General features: G+C 43.7%; 1 pseudogene; it reads right to left on the bottom strand.

Annotated features, from left to right (window-relative positions):
- LOC123401477 overlaps positions 1-19,601 on the bottom strand; it is a 49,264-nt pseudogene extending 29,663 nt beyond the window's left edge.
- Positions 19,602-21,738: the final 2,137 nt, after the last annotated feature.

Here is a 21,738-nt window from a genome sequence, read left to right as displayed (position 1 = left end):
CCGGTTCTTTTCCTTCTCCGAAGAAATCACCTTGCACACCAATACGAACAACAACCCAAACGACAAGATTATGACCAAGAATATGCATTTTCATCTTATACTTCCAACTACAGAAATTAGTGACATCAAAATATGGACCTCTACGGTGATAATTTCCCTCACCGGATGCCTGCTACTGCAACAGAAGACCTTCCAACGGCGCCAGAAATAGGTGTGTTGACGGCGCCAGGAATCCTTCTGCTACGGCTACGCCTTAAGGGACTTCCTAGGCAAATATGCAAAGGATTTCCCCGTGGCCTTGGAGCCTTGCGTTGGTGTTCCCTCGAAGCGGAAAGGGTGATGTAGCGCAGCGGTGGTAAGTATTTCCCTCAGTTTGAGAACCAAGGTATCGATCCAGTGAAGGAGTATTACAAGAGCCTGCACAAACACAAAAAGCTTGCTCCCAACGCTATGAAGGGGTTGTCAATCCCATATAGATTGTTCGCCAAGTGAGAACTGAAAGCAACAAAGTAACAAAGCAAACTAAAAGCAAAAGTGGAAACGATAGGTGTGAATAGACCCAGGGGCCGTAGTGTTTACTAGTGGCTTCTCTCATGAAAGCAAATAGACGGTGGGTGAACAAATTACTGTCGAGCAATTGATAGAACCGTGCAAAGTCGTGACGTCATCTATGGCAATGATTATATCTATAGGCGTCACGTCCAAAACAAGTAGACCGATACTTTCTGCATCTACTACTATTACTCCACACGTCGACCGCTATCCAGCATGCATCTAGTGTATTAAGTCCAAAAGAACAGAGTAACGCCTTAAGAAAGATGACATGATGTAGATGGACAATCTCATATCTACGACAGAGCCCACCTTGTTACCCTTGATGGCAACTACATGATGTGTGCCTTGCTACCCCTACTGTCACTGGGAAAGGTCACCACACGGTAAGAACCCAAAACCAAGCACTTCCCCTATTGCAAGAATCATAGATCTAGTTGGCCAAACAAAACCCAAGACTCGAAGAGACTTACAAGGATATCAAATCATGCATATAAGAAATCAGCAAAGACTCAAATATATATCATAGATAATATGATCACAAATCCACAGTTCATCGGATCTCGACAAACACACCGCCAGAGAAGATTACATCGGATAGATCTCCATGAAGATCATGGAGAAATTTGTATTGAAGATCCAAGAGAGAGAAGAAGCCATCTAGCTACTAACTACGGACCCGTAGGTCTGAAGTGAACTACTCACGAGTCATTGGAGGGGCGATGATGTTGATGTAGAAGCCCTCCAATTCCAAAGTCCCCTCCGGTAGGGCACCGGGATGGGTCTCCAGATGAGATATTGCGGAAACGGAAGCTTGCGGCGGCGGAAAAGTATTTTGGTGGATCCCTTGAATTTTTTCTGTATTTTAGGGAATATATAGGCGAAAGATCTAGGTCAGGGGGGCGCCAGGGAGGCCACAAGCCTGCCCACCGCCGCCCCCTGGTGGCGGAGTGGGGGCTTGTGGGCTCCCTGTAGCCCTCCTGGCTTGGACCACAAGCCCCCTGATCTTCTTTTGTTCGGGAAAAAATCATTTTGGGGATTTTATTCCGTTTGGACTCCGTTCCAAAATCAGATCTGAAAAGAGCCAAAAACACAAAAAACAGGAACTGGCACTTGGCACTGAATTAATAAGTTAGTCCCAAAAAAGATATAAAAGGTACATAAAACATCCAAAGATGACAAGATAACAACATGAAACCATCAAAAATTATAGATACGTTTGAGACGTATCAATGCCATACTCTCCTAGGTTGTGAAACCAATGCAATGGAGACCAAAGCTCTGATACCACTTGTAGGATCGAACTTATGTCTAGAGGGGGGTGATTAGATTACTTCACAAGATAAAGACTTAGCCTTTTCCCAATTTTAAGTGTGGGCCAGTTTAGCAATTATGACTAGTCAAGTACACCGTACACATACATATCTAAGAGTATAGCAGCGAAAAGTAAAACATGCTAGTGTAAAGTAGAGGGTAAGGTAGGGAGATCAAACGCAAAGGTGACGATTTTTGGCATGATTCCGATAGGTGGCGCTATCGTACATCCATGTTAGTGGAGACTTCAACCCACATAGGGTAATGGCTGCGAGAGTCCATGGAGGGCTCCACCCACAAGGGGTCTACGAAGAAGCGACAATGTTTATTCCACCATAAGACTAGCCTCACTCACCATAGATCTTCACGAAGTAGGCGATCTCCTTGCCCTTACAAACATCTTGGTTCAACTCCACAACACGAAGTAGGAGGCTCCCAAGCGACATCTAACCAATCTAGGAGGCACCACCCTTCAAAAGGTAATAGATGTGGTAGAACAATGAACTCCTTGCTCTTGTGCTTAAAAAGATAGTCTCCTCAACACTCAATCACTCTCTCTCAGATTTGGCAGGGGTAGGAGAGATTGATCTTGTGGAAAGCAACTTGGGGAGGCTAGAAATCAAGGTTCAAATGGTTGGAATGGAATGTCTTGATCTCAACAGATGATTAGGTGGCTCTCTCTCAGAAAAATGGATTTGGCAAGTCTAAGTGTGTTCTGAGTGCTTCCTCTACGAATGAGAGGTAGGTGGATGGGTATATATAGGCATCCCCCAAAATTCAAGGGTTACAACATTTTTGCACAACTCGGTGACACCGAAATGAATCTCGGTAGTACCAAGTTGCACTAAATGTGGCAACTTTTGAATTCACGGTGAGATTGATATATGAATCTTGGTGGTACCGGTACGATGACCTAGACTAGTTTCCAAATCTAGGCGAGACCGATTTCAAACTCAGAAATTCTAATTTGTGAAATCTTCCTTACAGAAAGTTGGTCACTGAATGTTGGTGGCACCGATAGGAATGTTGGTGGTACCGAGATGATAGGGTTTGGCATAGGTTTTGTCAAGTGTAAAATCGGTAGGGCCGAATGGAAATAGTTGGTGGCACCGATTTTGTAGGTAAGGGTTTGGACAGAGATATTTTGTGGGATAATGGCCAAGTATTTTTGGTGTCTATCTCTAAGCACTTGAGCAACCAATTCAGCATAACACCTCATCCCCTTTTAATAGTATTGACTTTCCTATGGACTCAAAGTGATTTCTCACAAAGTATAAAATGAAGAGTCTTCTTGCTTGAAGCTTGAGCCGATCCTATTCCTTCCTTCCTTCATCAAGGGGCATCTCCTCACAATCCTATAGACAAAGAATCTTTGAACTTTTCTGAAATATACTTGAATAAACTCATTAGTCTAATGATGCATATGTTGTGATTAATTACCAAAACCACCTCAGGGAGCAATTATTCTTTGAGTAGAGTTTTGTAGGACAGTAGCAATTTTCCCTCAAGTGGATGACCTAAGGTTTACCAATCCATGGGAGGTATAGGATGAAGATGGTCTCTCTCAAACAACGCTGCAATAAAATACAAAAAATCTCTTGTGTCCCCAACAAACCCAATACAATGGCAAATTGTATAGGTGCACTAGTTCGGCGAACAGATGGTGATACAAGTGTAGTATGATAGTAGATGTAGGTTTTTGTAATATGAAAATATAAAAATAGCAAGGTAGTGATGACCCACAAGTCTAGGGGATCTATCGTAGCCTTTTTGATAAGTAAGAGTGTCGAACCCCACGAGGAGCAGAAGGTACCGACAAGTGATCTTGAGCAAGGAATAACTGCAAGTACTGAAAGGTAACTTTTTATGGGTTTTCTAGTAATAGCAACAAGGAAATAAATGTAAGTAAAGTAAATGGTGCCGAGGTGCAGCAAGTAGCCCAATCCTTTTGAACACAAAGGATAAGCCAAGGGACTAAACTTATAAAGACTAAGGCGTTCCTGAGGACACACGAGAGATAGTCAAGTGCTTTCGCCATATTCTGTCTAGTACTATGTTTTGTATTGATAAGTGTTATGTGGGTGGATCTTAACTAGTGCATCGTCTAGGCTAAGACAAGTGCACTCTTATGATTAATCCCTCTTGCAAGCATCCGCAAATACAAGATATAAATTAAGGCAAAACCTAACCATAGCAATGAACTTTAGGATCCAATACTCCCTCATGCAAAAGTATGCGAATTGGGGTTCAGGTTTCTGTCACTCCGGCAACCCACCATAGGCATTCTTTATACACGATGCATTCCCCTAGGTCCTTAAAAAGGCGAAGTGTTATGTAGTCGACGTTCACATAACACCACTAGAAGAATAACACCGTAACATAAATATCAATCAACTCATATTACTTCAACATCGTATGACTACTAGCATCTAGACTTTTCCCATGTCCTCAAGAACTAACGGAACTAATAACAAGGCATAAAATAGATCATGATCAGAGGTGATGAAAATATGATTAACAATATGGTCATAACAATAATCCTCCAACAAAACTCAATAGCATTCACCACAAAGGAGTAATCAACACCGATATAGTAGAGGGGACGAATAGTGCAAGGTACAACTCCGATTGCAATGGTGAAGTAGATGGGATGAAGGTGGAGATGGTGCTGGTGCTGGTGGTGATGGTGATGATGATATCGATGATGCCCGGGACGATGGTGATGACGATGAGGACGATCTCCCCTTCCGGGAGGAGTTCTCCCTCGCGGAATCTGCCCGCCGGAAAGGTCTTTTCTTCTCTGTAGGTTTCCGCCACGGAGCGGCAGCAGAACTGCGAAAACTCTTCTGTCCCCATAACTTTTAGGTCAAGAGGATGATATAGGACAAAGGAGAGCGTCGGAGGCGGGACCCAGCACCCATGCGGCCTCTGGGCACGGACTAGGGGTGGCCCGTGCCAGCAGGTCGCCTGGGTGACCTGTGGCCCCCCTTCGTCCCTCCTTCGGCCAGTCTTTGAGATATGTTTGGAAATTCCTTCCCTCAAAATTTCAGTGCACTTGGAGATGTTATGATATGGTAACTCTTCGTGCTATTTTCTCCGCTAAATCCTGCGTCTGCTGTTTCGGCATCGGAAAGTTGTAAACTGTGTAAAATAAGCCAAAACACTATAAGTGCATCATCATAATGTGAGATATATTAATAAATAGAGACAAATTATAATACAAAATAGTGATGCATTTTGGACGTATCAGGTAGCAAGTGGAAAACAGTGAACAAAACATTGTATAAATGCTTGGAAATAAGGCCTAGGGTTCATACTTTCACTAGTGCAATCTCTCAACAATGCTAACATAGTAAAATCATATGATCATTCCTCAACGTGCAACAAAGAATCAGTCCAAAGTTCCTATCTAGCAGAGAACAATAAGATGAAATTGGTGTAGGTAGTAGAAGCACCTCAAAGTTATTCTTTCTGATCAATATTTTGAGCTATTCCTGTAAGTGTCACAAACAACCCTAGAGTTTGTACTAGAATAACACCCATGATACATATCAATCAACCCTAATGTCACGTAGATACACCAATGTCACCTGAAGTATCCATGGGTAAATTATGCGACATGCATCAAACAATCTCAGATTTGTCATATTCAATCCAACACAAAGAACTTCAAGGAGCACCCCAAGATTCCTATCAGAGAACATAGTATGAAAACACGCAATCAACCCCTATGCATAGATCCCCAAGGTCACCGGAATCTGCAAGTTGATGCCATAACATATATCAAGTGAATCACTTGAATACCCTAATGTCACTACGGGTATCCGCATGCACCACATACATCAAGTGTTCTCAAACCAAAATATTCAATCCAACATAATGAGATCTTAAAGGGAAAGACTCAATTCATCACAACAAGGTAGCAAAGGAATACCATCATATGATCCAACTAGATTAACAAGGCCCGTGATACATCAAGATCGTGTCATCTAAAGAACACAAGAGAGAGAGAGAGAGAGATTGAACACATAGCTACTGGTACATACCCTTAGCCCCAAGGGTGAACTACTCTCTCCTTGTCATGGCCTCCGCCGGGATGATGAAGATGGCCACCGGAGATGACTTCCCCTCTCCGACAGGGTACTGGAAAGGATCCACATGTTTTTTTGCCAATACGGAGAGTTGCAGCGGCGGAGAGGAAGTTCTCTCTTTATTTCTTGGTTTTTTTGTTAGATATAGGATTTTTTAGTGTTGGAATCATGTCAAACGGAGCACATGGCCCCCACAAGCCATCAAGGCGCGGCCTAGGCGGTCGTCATGTTGGCTTGTGGCCCACAAGTTGCTCCCCTCCGGCTTTTATTCACTCTAATATTGCTTAATTTCCTCCAGAAAAATATAAAAAAGTTTTAGGCGATTCCGAGAACTTTCATTTTCTGCATAAAAACAACACCATGGTAACTCAGTTAAAAATAACTTTAGTCCGGGTTAGTTCTAAATAAATCATATAAAGTGCATAAAAACATATAAAATTATTGTAAACATAGGCAAACATGGCATGAAAACTTCATAAATTATTGATACGTTGGGGACGTATCAGATGGGTACTTCAGACACATAGCACACTGGCTTCTGCACCCGGAGCTTGTGGCCTTCCGTCTATCGTTCAACAATGAGGACTACGCTGATCACTTGGTTGGTGGCCGAGATGTACAAATGCGCTAATATGTGGCGCTGATACGTCCCAAACGTATCTATAATTTTTGCTTGTTCCATGATCTTTTAGGTGACATTGTTATATGTTTTGCTACACTTCTATATCATTTTACACATATTTGGACTAACCTACTCGCACGTTGACGGGAGACTATTCTTGACTTGGTCCTCCCTCGCAACGGCGCCAGAAATTGGCACGTTGACGGGAGACTATTCTTGACTGGATCCTCCCCGGCAACGGCGCCAGAAATTGACACGTTGACAAGAGACTATTATTGACTTGATCCTCCCCAGCAACGGCGCCAGAAATTCTTCTTGCTACCTCTTGAGCTTGTGCTGATTTTCCCTTGAAGAGGAAAGGGTGATGCAGCACAGTAGCGATAAGTATTTCCCTCAGTTTGAGAACCAAGGTATCGATCCAGTAGGAGTATCAAGATGAGGCACCAATGTACCTACGCAAAAACAAACAAACTTGCATCCAATGCTATAAAGGGGTTGTCAATCCCTTCACGATTATTTGCAAGGTGAGAACTGAAGGTGGAAAGTGCAACAAAGTAAAAGTGTAGATCTGAAAATATGATGTGAAGTAGACCCGAGGGCCATAGTGTTCACTAAAGGCTTCTCTCATGATAGCAAGTATTACGGTGGGTGAACGAATTACCGTCGAGCAATTGATAGAATCGCCCAAAGTCATGATGATATCTAAGGCAATGATCATACATATAGGCATCACGTCCGAGACAAGTAGACCGATACTGTCTGCATCTACTACTATTACTCCACACATCGACCGCTATCCAGCATGCATCTAGTGTATTGAGTTCATAACAAACAGAGTAACGCTTTAAGCAAGATGACATGATGTAGAGGGATAAATTCATGCAATATGATATAAACCCCATCTTTTTACCCTTGATGGAAACAACACGATGCGTGCCTCGCTACCCCTTCTGTCACCAGGTGAGGACACCGCACGGTATGAACCCAAAACCAAGCACTTCTCCCGTTGCAAGAATTATAGATCAAGTTGGCCAAACGAAACCCACAACTCGAAGAGAATTACAAGGATACGAAATCATGCATATAAGAGATCAGAGGAGACTCAAATAATATTCATAGATAATCTGATCATAAATCCACAATTCATCGGATCTCGACAAACACACCGCGAAAGAAAGTTACATCGGATAGATCTCCATGAAGATCATGGAGAACTTTGTATTGAAGATCCAAGAGAGAGAAGAGGCCATCTAGCTACTAGCTATGGACCCGAAGGTATGTGGTGAACTACTCACGCATTATCGGAGAGTCAATAGTGTTGATGAAGAAGCCCTTCGTGTCCGAATCCCCCTCTGGCAGGGCACCAGAACGGTCCCCAGATGGGATCTTGCGGAGACAGAAGCTTGCGGCGGCGGAAAAGTATTTTCGTGGCGGAGAAGAGAAACAGCTTCTACCAAAATATTTTCCTCTCTCAAAGCAATTACATGTGGGATCATATTCAAATTCAATAATATAGCTATCCCATAGGATATTCTTTTGATGATTCACATGCATGCAAAGTTGACGCTCTTCAAAAATAGTGGGATTATCATCAAACAAAGTAATGACTTCTCCAATCACACTTTCAATATTGTTGCAAATATCATATTCATCATGAGGTTTGAACAAATTTTCAAGATCATAAGAAAGATCATCACCCCAATCATGATTATTGCAATAAGTAGGGGACATACCAAAACTAGCATCCCCAAGCTTAGGGTTTTGCATAATTTTAGCATGATTGTCACTAATAGAATTTATAGTGAAACCATTGCAATCATGCTTTTCATCCAAGGAGACCTCGTGAATCACTTCATGAATTTCTTCCTCACAATTTTCAGATTCACGCATCTTACGCAAAACTCCAAAGAAATAGGCAATTGCCCTCAACTCACTAGCAATTTGTTCCACACGAGTGGGTCTCTTAAAGAGATTAGCTAGTGGATGATGATCCATATCAATGGATTTTTAGCAAGCAAAGATGCAAGCTAAAGGAAGGCACATGGTAACACAAGCAAACAGAAAGCGAGCGGAAGAAGGGCGAACGGAAAAAGGCAAAGGAGAAAGGCGAATGAAAACGACAAATGTGAAGTGGGGGAGAGGAAAACGAGAGGCAACTGGCAACAAAAGTAAATGCAAGAGAAGAGTTTGTGAGACCTACTTGGATAGATCTTGATTTCTCCTCCCCGGCAATGGCGCCAGAAATACTTCTGATGTTTTGCTGTGTATCCCTTGCAACGGCGCCAGAAATAGTTGTATCGACGGCACCAGGAATCCTTCAGCTACGGCTACGCCTTAAGGGACTTCCTAGGCAAGTATGCAAAGGATTTCCCCCGTGGCCTTGGAGCCTTGCGTTGGTGTTCCCTCGAAGCGGAAAGGGTGATGTAACATAGCGACGGTAAGTATTTCCCTCAGTTTGAGAACCAAGGTATCAATCCGGCGGAAGAGTATCTCAAGATCCTGCACAAACACAAAAGCTTGCACCCAACGCTATGAAGGGGTTGTCAATCCCTTATAGATTGTTTGCCAAGTGAGAACTGAAAGCAACAAAGTAACAAAGCAAAGTAAAAGCGGAGATGTAAACGATGGATGTGAATAGACCCGGGGGCCGTAGTGTTTACTAGTGGCTTCTCTCATGAAAGCAAGTAGACGGTGGGTGAACAAATTACTGTCAAGCAATTGATAGAACCGTGCAGAGTCATGACGATATCTATGCAATGATTATTTCTATATGCATCACGTATGAAACAAGTAGACCGATACTTTCTGCATCTACTACTATTACTCCACACGTCGACCGCTATCTAGCATGCATCTAGTGTATTAAGTCCATAAGAACAGAGTAATGCCTTAAGCAAGATGACATGATGTAGAGGGATAATCTCAAACCAATGATAAAACCCCCATCTTTTTACCCTTGATGGCAACTACTTGATGTGTGCCTTGCTGCCCCTACTGTCACTGGGAAAGGTCACCACATGGTAGAACCCAAAACCAAGCACTTCTCCCATTGCAAGAATCATAGATCTAGTTGGCCAAACAAAACCCAAGACCCGGAGAGACTTACAAGGATATCAAATCATGCATATAAGAAATCAGCAAAGACTCAAATATATATCATAGATAATTTGATCACAAGTCCACAATTCATTGGATCTCGAAAAACACACCGCCAAAGAAGATTACATCGGATAGATCTCCATGAAGATCATGGAGAACGTTGTATTGAAGATCCAAGAGAGAGAAGAAGCCATCTAGCTACTAACTACGGACCCGTAGGTCTGAAGTGAACTACTCACGAGTCATTGGAGGGGCGATGATGATGATGAAGAAGCCCTCCAACTCCAAAGTCCCCTCTGGCAGGGCGCCGGGAAGGGTCTCTAGATGAGATCTCGCGGAAACGGAAGCTTGCGGCGGCGGAAAAGTATTTTCGAGGCTCCCCTGATTTTTTGCGGAATATTTGGGAATTTATAAGCCAAAGACCTAGGTCAGGGGCAGCCAGGGAGGCCACAAGCTTGCTCACCGCCGCCCCCTGGTGGCGTGGTGGGAGCTTGTGGGCTCCCTGGAGCCCACCTGGCTTGGCCCAAAGGCCCCTTGGTCTTCTTCCGTTCGGGAAAAAATCATTTCAGGGTTTTTATTCCGTTTGGACTCTGTTCCAAAATCAGATCTGAAAAAGTCAAAAACACGGAAAAAACAGGAACTGGCACCTGGCACTGAATTAATAAGTTAGTCCCAAAAAGATATAAAAAGGTACATAAAACATACAAAGAAGGCAAGATAACAGTGTAAAACCATCAAAAATTATAGATACGTTTGAGACGTATCGATAGCCCCCTGTCACCACATGAGCGGTTCAGGCATGCAAAACAGATTATTTCTTGAAGGTTTAGAGAGTGGTACATGCAAATTTACTTGGAACGGCAGGTAGATATCACATATAGGTAGGTATGGTGGACTCATATGGAACAACTTTGGGTTTATGGAAGTGGATGCACAAGCAGTATTCCCGCTTAATACAAGTGAAGGCTAGCAAAAGATTGGGAAGCGACCAACTAGAGAGCGACAACAGTCATCAAAATGCATTGAGATTAACCAACATTGAGTGCAAGCATGAGTAGGACATAAATCACCATGAACATGAATATCATAGAGGCTATGTTGATTTTGTTTCAACTACATGCGTGAACATGCGCCAAGTCAAGCCACTTGAAACATTCAAAGGAGGATACCATCCTATCATACTACATCATAATCATCTCAAAATTCATGTTGGCAACCAAGACAAACCATTATAAGCTCCTAGCTAATTAAGCATGGCATCAGAAACTATGATCTCTAAGTTGTCACTGGAAACATGTTTCTCTCACAACAAAGCTGAATCAGGAACGATGAGCTAGTCATATTTACAAAAAAAAAATATATCGAGTTCATACCAGCTTTTCCAGGCTCAGTCACTTCATCATATATCGTCATTATTGCCTTTCACTTGCACGACCGAATGATGTGAACAATAATAAGAGTGCTCGTGCATTGGACTAAGCTGGAATCTGCAGGCAAACACAAAGGAGAAGACAAAGTAATATGGCTCTTTAACAGATAAACAAGTATGCATGCGAGAGCCACTAAACATTGTAACCATGGTCTTCTACCTTGACCCAAAGAAAAAGAAAACTATTTACATGGGAAAGCTCCCAACAAGCAAAAGAAGAAAAAGAAAATCTTTTTGGGTTTTCTCAAACTAGACAGACACACGAAAAGAAAACGAGAAAAAGAAAATAAACTAGCATGGATGATACAATGGCAAAGTGTGAACACCGACAAACAAAGGGAAAGCATAAGCAAGAATGCAAAGTCGGTGATAAACACGTACTCCCCCAAGCTTAGGATTTTGGCCTAAGTTGGTCTACTCCCAAGGAGGGAAATAACTATCTCCGGGGTACTCCGGAGTGGAATGAGGATGCCACTGCTGTATGAGCTCCTCTGGCTCCCACTGATAAACTGGCGTCTCATACTCGACTGGTGGCTCGGGCATGGGCACCTGTGGTTGGGCTAAGCCCCAATATGCGTAGATGTCCGAGGGCATAATAATGTACCTGCCTGCATGAAGATTGAACAAAGAAGGTGCAGGCAAAGTAATAGTCTCACGAGTACCCTGACTAAATACCAGGTTATAAATCATCCTTCTATTTATATCTCTATCAAGAAAGTCATGGCGAACCATGCTATCATAATCTAGATATCTCTCGGGAAGAAGAATCTCTTCTTCCTCGTACAGTATAATAGGTATCTCAAAATGTCTAGCAAGACGGGTAGCATAGATACCTCCATAGACAACGCCTTTAGAACGGTTCGTGTTCAACCGTTGAGCTACTATAGCGCCCAAGCTATAAGTTTTGTCGTTATAAAGGGCTTCGCACAAGACCGCAAGATCTGGGGAGCTAAGGGACCCAACTTTCCCACGGCCAATAAAACATTTTCCCATGAATAATGAGAAGTACCGAAGCACGGGAAAATGTATGCTAGCAACTCTAGCACAAGACACTCCTCTCTCCTCTCCTACAACAATAGTATCGATGAAAGCCTCCAACTCCCGTGGACGAGGTTCATGAATATCCCCAACATAAGGTAATTTGCAAACATTGCAAAAATCCTGGAGTGACATGCGCTAGGGGATATCATATAATTTGAACTCAACCATAGGAGGATTCTTCCTTGGATAGAAGTTAAAGCTTTGCACGAAAATATTAGTGAGGAGGAGGTATTGCACACACTTATCTTCAACGAAGGCGGTAAGGCCTGCATTCTCCACCAAGTGACAAAAGTCCTCATAAAGTCCGGCGGCGCGTAAGAACACATCGCTTGGCCATTCGCATGCTCGAACTTCTGCAACTCGAGGGACCGGATACTTGGGCTTCTTATCACTTCCATCATCCTTGGGGTCACGGCTTGAAGAGCCTCTTAAGAACCTCCTCATCTTTTCCCTTTTCTATCTCTGAAAATTTCTGAAATTTTTAGTGACTCTAAGGAAAAGTGAACAAGGCTCAACAAAACTCATAACAACTACTCCCACAAGTGCCTAGAGGCCATATTACGCATCAAAACTACTTGGGACCAGGTAAAATTAGCATGCAAAGCTCAAGAACAAGGTCACCAAGGTAGAAAAAATACGCGAAGTATAAGGCACTAGAGCAAAAACTAATTGGACCAATGGAGGAGTCACTTACCAAGGAGTAATTTCCCCAAAACAGTTTGGTGAATGGTGCTTTGCACAAGGAGATCGAAAATCCCAGCAACAAGAGCAAGAACACGGGTTTGAGCTGCGAAACAATTTTTTCTGGAGGTAGGAGAAGCAGATGGGAGCTAGAATGAGTGGAGGGGGTGCACGTGGGCCCCACAAGACTGGTAGGCGCGGCCAGGGGGTGCCCGCGCCTCCAGGGCTTGTGGCCCACTAGTGCAGCCCCCAGACTAGCTCTTCGTCTTAGTATTTTTCAAAAATTCCAGAAAAAATCATACTTGATTTTCAGGACGTTCGGAGAACTTATATTTTCAGGGTACTTTTCTACGGCACGCTAAAACAGAAAGAAGGGAAAACTAAACTAAATCTATCATTTTTCTTCTAAGCAACCGAAGGTGAAAGCTTGGAACAGAGGTTTGTGACTCCTCGATTCATCCATCTCATGGTCATCGAAAGAAATCCGTCAATGAGGTTGATCAAGTCTCCTTGACAAACCTTTTCGAATCGCAAAAGAGAACGGAGAATTTTCGAATAGTCACTAGGTTGCCTCAATGGGGATGTGTATCTCCCCAACAAGCAAATCATACTTCATCTTAACAGGAGGAATAGGGCATTCAAAGCTCCCAATAAGAATCGATGAAGTTTTTTCGACAGCATTGATGCAATGTACTCGATATTGTTTCTTTGGAAAGTGCACCGTATGCTCATTACCGTTGACATGGAAAGTGACATTGCCTTTGTTGCAATCTATAACAACCTCTGTAGTGTTAAAAAAGGGTCTTCCAAGGATGACCGCCATGGCATCGTCCTCGGGAATATCCAGAATAACAAAGTCTGTTAAGATAGTGACGTTGGCAACCACAACAGGCACATCCTCGCAAATCCCGATAGGGAAAGCAGTTGATTTGTCAGCCATTTGCAGAGAGATTTTAGTGGGTGTCAACTTATCTAGTTCAAGCCTACGATAAAGAGAGAGAGGCATAACACTAACACCGGCTCCAAGGTCGCATAAAGCAATTCTAACGTAGTTGCCTTTAATGGAGCAAGGTATAGTGGGCACTCCAGGATCACCTAGTTTCTTAGGAGTTCCACCCTTGAAGGTATAATTAGCGAGCATGGTGGAAATCTCAACCTCAGGTATCCTCCTTTTATTAGTCACAATATCTTTCATGTACTTAGCATACGGAGACATTTTGAGCATATCTGTCAAACGCATTTGCAGAAAGACATGTCTGACCATTTCAACAAATCACTCAAAATCCTCATCATCTTTTTCCTTGGATGGTTTGGGAGGAAAGGGCATGGGTTTCTGAACCCATGGTTCCCTTTCTTTACCATGCTTCCTAGCAGCGAAGTCGTTCTTATCGTATCTCTTATTCTTAGGCTATGGGTTATCAAGATCAACAGGTTCAATCTCCACATCCTTATCATTGCTAGGTTGAGCATCATCATGAACATCACTATTGATATTATCATTAGGCTCATGTTCATCACCAGATTGTGTTTCAGCATCAGAGACAGAGACATCGTTTGGACTCTCAGGTGTAGTAGCAACAGGGTTGCTAGCGTGCATGTTCCTATCATCTTTCTTCTTCTTTCTAGGATGACTAGGTGCATCAGTGCTAACTCCTTGAGAATCTTGTTCAATTCTCTTCGGATGACCCTCAGGATACAAAGGTTCCTCGGTCATTCTACCGCCTCTAGTGACCACTCTGATAGAATTGTCATTCAACTCATTGATCAAGTCATTCTAAGCTTTAAGTACTTGTTCTACTTGAGTAGTAACCATAGAGGCATGTTTACTCAAGAGCTTAAGATCATTGATGTTTCTGTCCACACAAACACTTAAATGACTAAGCATACGAGCATTCTGTTCCAATTGTCTGCTAACATAATCATTGAAACTTTTTTGTTTGGCAACAAATTTATCAAATTCATCCAAGCATAAGCTAGCAGGCTTATCAAAAGGAATATCACTCTCATCGAATCTACTAAGAGAATTTACTTCTACTACCTGTATCGGGTTATCAAGACCATGGATCTCTTTGGTAGGTGGTAGATTTTTGACATCTTCAGATTTAATGCCTTTCTCTTTCATAGATTTCTTAGCTTCTTGCATATCTTCGGGACTGAGGAATAGAATACCTCTTTTCTTAGGAGTTGGCTTTGGAGGTGGTTCGAGAATAGTCCAAGCATTCTCATTGCACAAGATGTTATTCAATAGGATCTCAGCTTGTTCTATGGTTCGTTACCTAAAAACACAACCAACACAACTATCTAGGTGGTCTCTAGAAGCTTCGGTAAGTCCATTATAGAAGATATCAAGTATTTCATTATTCTCAAGAGGGTGATCAAGCAAAGCATTCAGTAGCTGTACGAGCCTCCCCCAAGCTTGTGGGAGACTCTCTTCTTCAATTTGTGCAAAGTTGTATATTTCCTGCAAGGCAGTGATACGTCTCCAATGTATCTATAATTTTTGATGGTTTCATGCTATTATCTTGTCAAACTTTGGATCTTTTGTATGCCTTTTATATCTTTTTTTGAGACTAACTTATTAACTTAGTGCCAAGTGCCAGTTCCTATTTTTTTTCATGTTTTTGACCCCTTTCAGAGGAGGATTTTAAGCGGAGTCCAAACGGAACGAAACTGCCAACAAGATTTTTTCCAAAACAGAAAAAGATCGGGAAGCCTAAGAATCAGGGCACGGGGCCACTGCTACGTCGACAGAAACCTTTTGTCTTCTCTTGAGCTTGCGTTGGTTTTTCCCTTGAAGAGGAAAGGATGATGCAGCATAGGAGCAGTAAGTATTTCCCTCAGTTTGAGAACCAAGGTATCGATCCAGAAGGAGGGTCTTGTCAAGTCCAGAGTACCTGCACAAACACAAAGAGCTTGCACCCAACACTATAAAGGGTTGTCAATCCCTTCAAGATTGTTTGCAAAGTGAGATCTGAAGGCGGAAAGTGCAACGAAGTAAAAAGTGTAAGGCTGAAAATATGGTGTGGAGTAGACCCCGGGGCCATAGTGTTCACTAGAGGCTTCTCTCAAAATAGCAAATATCACGGTGGGTGAACAAATTACTGTCGATCAATTGATAAAACCGCGCAAAGTCATGACGATATCTAAGGCAATGATCATACATATAGGCATCACGTCCGAGACAAGTAGACCAATACTTTCTGCATCTACTACTACTAGCAAAAGGCCCGTGCGTTGCAACGGAATGTTTTTCCTAATTCCCAATGGAGATGACCATATTTTATTGCATCACTGAGATACACTATCACTCTTAATGTCGTGAAATCATGAACAGTTTAGAAATCATAACATTTTCTAAAAATCATGAACATATTTAAAATCATGAATATTTTTTATCACTTATAGGTGATATTTGACAATGGGTTAAGGTTGATAATTAAGCGACAATTTTGCGAGATGGCCTTTGTGAAAAAAATAACATGTTAAATTTGAAATTGAGGTTTGAAAGATATGAATATTTTAAAAATACTTTAATCTGTAAAATATTTGAGGTTTGATAAAAGGCTTGAAGAAATGGGGAGTACCTTGGGTGAAACCCAGGTCTCCCGGACGGGATTGATACGGCGTAGCCAATAGACTCGCTAGTGCCCTTGTTGTAGTCAAATGGCAATAACGGTTGATGAACCAGAAGCTAGCGGCGGCGATTTAAGGGAAAAACAAATCATTTTCCACTTATTGGATTGAGGCCCTCCAACGATGCAGGCATGCTTCCCAGGAATGGAACGCTCTTAGGTGTGACCTTGGGACAGCCGGACAGTGAGAGGAGACGGAGCTTGATCCACTCCGCGGATGCCAATGATTATAACACCATAGTCGCGGATGCAGGCATGCTTCCCAATGGAGATGACCGTAACACCATAGTCGCTGACTATGCAGTTTAAAAGATCAAGCTTGGCGAGCTCAGGGCAACTCTCGGAAATGGCAAACAGGCTTGCATCAGTTATCTTACTGCAGCCCTCTAGGCTCAGATGTGCAAGAGAAGTGCTATGAACGTGATTTCACTTTACCTTCATCGTGGTGGAATATGACTCCCTTGCTTTTGTAGACCTTCCTTTCCGAAGCTTGACTCTCAGCTTTCCAATATGAAATACATGGACGGATTTTGATGCGTAGTCATTCCCATTCATTTGGGTGACGACCACCTACAAAGCAGCACATATGCAAGCCTCGATTAATAATATCCAGTAACCTAAGCGCACGGATTTCCTACCACAAAATAACAAGATTGTGCAGTTTACAGCTGGTCCAATGTTAATGCAGTAAAATCATCAACGGTAAAGTGTTTGAAGAAGTTTTATACTGAATTACTGGTAGCCTGTAGGCAAAGAAGATGCATACATACATTGAACTCAATATCTGCCCTTTTCATTAGCGACTCCACATAATGCTCCAGTCTTGAAGCTGTTCAAAGTACACAATAGAGTCAGCCATTACACTTGCTTGTACCCAATACCGATGTCTTACTGTTATAAGGAAGTGTGACAAAACATGCAGTTAAACAAGCAGGGCCATTGGCAGATTGTAGCATGAGGCTAATTCATATAATACCACAACACAAATCAAATGGTGCCTATGCCTTGTCAGGTCAAAATAGATGTTAGTGTTATTAAGGTCTACCAAAAGAAGAAAATCAGTGTGAGGCTCAAATGTAGGAAGAGGATGACTGGCCAAGTTGGAATTATAAATATCAGGTCTGGGATGTGTGGAAGTTTCTAATGCTTGATATTGCACAAAGAAAGCAACAAAGTTATTTTCTGGAAGATATAAATATGTCCAACATCAGTTATTTCCCCCATAATTCGGCAGATAACACATGTTAAAAGAGAAGTGGGGAAATGCCTAACCAGGATTTATAGGGCAGTCTGTCTGAACCGTAACTTTAGCTACTTTCAAAACTATTTCTGCTTGCAACAATTGGCCAACATCAAATGGCTCTGGAGCATAAGTAAGTTTCATTGCACCTGCAGCAGAAAATTAAATACATGAACATATAAATGAAGGAAAACAATGACCCAAAAAGGTATTAGATGTTCTCATTATACATGGTTTAATGCAGAGTTTTTTGCCGGATGAGTCTTTTCCTTTCAATGCTCATGGAAGATGTCTACCAAGCTCTAGGAACTATTTATCAGATTGCATACCCGATATGAGCTCTCTGTTGCCTCCAGAAATTACACGGTACCACTAAGCTGGACAGCTTGAGATGTCTGGAGCACCATCAACTCGATGGACAATACGAAACTGTGATCCAAATGTCCTTGATACCAGTACACTTAACCAAAGAGAGAGCCTTGGACTTTGGGCTGCAGTTCAGGAGGAAAGAAAGGATGCCCGTGAGAGTAACCCTGTTGCATTCCTCAATCTGCAAATTCTCCAAAACCTTGGATGCTTCTGTGAAATCCTTGAGAAGACCATCCGAGATTTGGCTGCACTTCCTGAGGTAAAGCTGCTTCAAGCTCGGGCAGAACTTGGCAATGGAAACAAGTGCCAGCTGGATGACTCCTCGGCAGGAGGTGATGCTCATACATCGAAGCTTCTGCAGGCCAAGGGCGTTTGCCATCACCCAAAAAACCCTCTCGCCGACCGATGACAAGCGAGTGAGGGTGAGGTTTGTGATCGCCTTTCCGTAGTACCCAATCACAGCAAGAGAAGGATCAGTGATGCTCAAACCCTGAAGGCAGACCTTGGCAAGCGAGGCTGTCGTGGAGCAGATGAGACCAGACACTCCCTGGTCACCAACATACGCACAATTCTTGATGTTCACCGCCAGCAGCTTGGAGCACCTGCCAATGGACTTGAGTCCTTCGTTGGCAACGTCAGAGCATGATTCAATGGTGAGCGTCTTCAAATCCGGGCAGCCTTGAGCGACGGCGACGAGGCCCTTGTTGGTGACCAGCGGGCAGCCGACGATGTCGAGCTTCTCGAGGGAGGGGCAGCCGGCGGCGATCTCAGCGAGCCCGGCGTCCGTCACAAGCGGCACGTCCCACAAGGCGAGCGAGCGGAGCGAGGGGCACCCACCAGCGACCGCAGAGATCCCGCTGTCGGTGACGCCGCGCGTCGGGTGGCTCCCACGTACAACGACGCTCTCCAGGCTGCTGCGGAGGCCGTCCGTCGCGATTAGGGCGACGTCCGTGGCGGCCTCGCCCTCGAGGGTCCTCTCGGAGCGGCTCGGGCGCGCGGAGGCTGCCTCGGCCCCGGCCTCGTCCTCATAGACGAAGACCTAGTTGAGGTCCGGCATGGCGAGGGCCTAGGCCCGCTTGATCTTGAAGGCGCGGATGCCGCCGAGAAGCGCGAGCCAGCGATGGGAGATGCAGGAGGAGGCGCCCCACGCGCAGGCGCCCTGCACGTGGCGCAGGACCTCGAAGAGGCACCCGTCCGGGAGCGCATCGAGGGTGTCGGCGCCTCTCTCAGCCTCTGCCTCTTGGCCGTCGGCGCTGCCCAGAGTGCCTCCTCCGCAGCGGAGAAGACGCGGGGGGGTGCACGGCCGTGACGCGCGCACGTTCCCGATGTCGCACGCCGCCGAACAGAGCCGCCGCCGCCGGGTCCAGGACAAGTAGACCGCCATCTACACGAACAAACAAACACACAGAAAATCAACACGCCGAACTAGAAAATACCTCCAGATCTCCAGCGAAACAAGGAACAAACAGGCAGGCGATCCCAATTCAATTCGGGGCCCTTGCTTACCGCGACAATCGTGGAAGGGAGGCATGGCGAGGAAGAGATCGAAGAGCTCCTGCGAGGAAGAGATGGAAGAGCGAGCGAACGAACGAACCCTGTCGAAGGGAAAAATCGGGGGAGGAGGAGCGCGGGGTGGGGTGGTGGGTTGGGGGAAGGAGGGCAGCGGTTGCTTTTGGCCTGTGAACCAGATTTATCGCTTGCCGATTTTGTTTATGTGGGAGGTGGGATCGCTGGGAGCCGATTTTCTTTATGTGGGAAGTGGGATCGCTCGGAGGTCGAACCATCGCTGGTTGAACCATCACGACGGCACATCCTGCTTTAATAGTAGAGATTACTCCACACATCGACCACTATCCAGCATGCATCTAGTGTATTGAGTTCATGACGAACAGAGTAACGCCTTAAGCAAGATGACATGATGTAGAGGGATAATCTCAAACCAATGATGAAAACCCCATCTTTTTACCCTTGATGGCAACAACACGATGCGTGCCTTGCTACCCCTTCTGTCACTGGGTGAGGTCACCGCACGGTATGAACCCAAAACCAAACACTTCTCCCATTGCAAGAATCATAGATCTAGTTGGCCAGACAAAACCCACAACTCGAAGAGAATTACAAGGATATGAAATCATGCATAAGAGAGATCAGAAGAAACTCAAATAAGATTCATAGATAATCTGATCATAAATCCAAAATTCATCGGATCTCGACAAACACACCGCAAAAGAAGATTACATCGGATAGATCTCCATGAAGATCATGGAGAACTTTGTATTGAAGATCCAAGAGAGAGAAGAAGCCATCTAGTTACTAGCTATAGACACGTAGGTCTATGGTGAACTACTCACGCATCATCGGAGAGGTCATGGTGTTGATGAAGAAGCCCTCCGTGTCTGAATCCCCCCTCTAGCAGGGCACCAGAACGTGCCCCAGATGGGATCTTGCGGAGACAGAAGCTTGCGGCGGCGGAAAAGTACTTTCGATGATCTCCTGATTTTTTTTTGATTTTTTGGGAATATATAGGCGCAACCCCTAGGGCAGAGGGTGTCGAGGGGGCCCACAAGCCTGTGGGCCGCAGCCTCCCCCTGGCCGCGGGGTGAGGGCTTGTGGGGCCCCTAGGCCCCCTGCCTTGGATCTCAAGTCTCCTGATCTTCTTCCGTTACGAAAAAATTCTTTTCGGAGATTTTATTCCGTTTGGACTCCGTTTCAAAATCTCCTCTGAAAGGGGTAAAAAACATGGAAAAAACTAGAACTGGCACTTGGCACTGAGTTAATAAGTTAGTCCCAAAAAATATATAAAAGACATGCAAAACATCCAAAGTTTAACAAGATAATAGCATGAAACCATCAAAAATTATAGATACGTTGGGGACATATCAGTACACGCTATAGAAGAAATTAACTCGTTGAGTGCTAAGATGGATGAGTTAATGAATTTGGTTGCTAGTAGAAGTGCTCCTTTAGATCCTAATGATATGCCCTTGTCTTCCTTGATTGAGAGTAGCAACGCTAGCTTGGACGTTAATTTTGTTGGTAGGAAATTCTTTGGCAACAACAATGCTTTTAGAGGAAACTATGTTCCTAGGCCTTTTCCTAGTAACTCCTCTAATAACTTTGGCAACTCCTACAACAATACTCATGGAAATTACAATAGATTACCCTCTGATTTAGAGAGTAATATCAAAGAGTTTATCAACTCGCAAAAGATTTTCAATGCGTCCATAGAGGAAAAACTACTCAAAATTGACGATTTGGCTAAGAGCGTTGATAGAATGTCTAGTGATATTGATGCTTTGAAAGTTAGGTGTGCTCCTCCCAAGATCAATATGGATGAAACTTTGAAAGCTATGCGTGTTTCCATGATTGAGAGCAAAGAAAGAACAACCCAAATTCGTGCTAGACATGAATGGCTTAAAAAGGCGTGTTCTCGTGATAAGAATCGCGAAGATCTTAAAGTGCTTGGTGTGACTTACATTGAATCTTTGTTTTCTTGTGCCAAACCTAATGATGATGGGGCTGGATATGAATCCACTTTGGTTGAAAAATGCCGCAATTATTCGGAGTCCATCTATCTTGATGCTAAAAGCATTGAAAGTGGAGTAGAAGACATTAAAACTTTGAGTAGTAATGAAATTACTACTTTGGATTTCAAGGAATTCAATTAT

Source organism: Hordeum vulgare, chromosome 1H (assembly GCF_904849725.1).
Source record: "Hordeum vulgare subsp. vulgare chromosome 1H, MorexV3_pseudomolecules_assembly, whole genome shotgun sequence".
In the NCBI taxonomy this organism is placed as follows: Eukaryota; Viridiplantae; Streptophyta; class Magnoliopsida; order Poales; family Poaceae; genus Hordeum; species Hordeum vulgare.
Note: the sequence above shows the minus strand (reverse complement) of the source record. Positions and strands in the feature narration are given on the sequence as shown.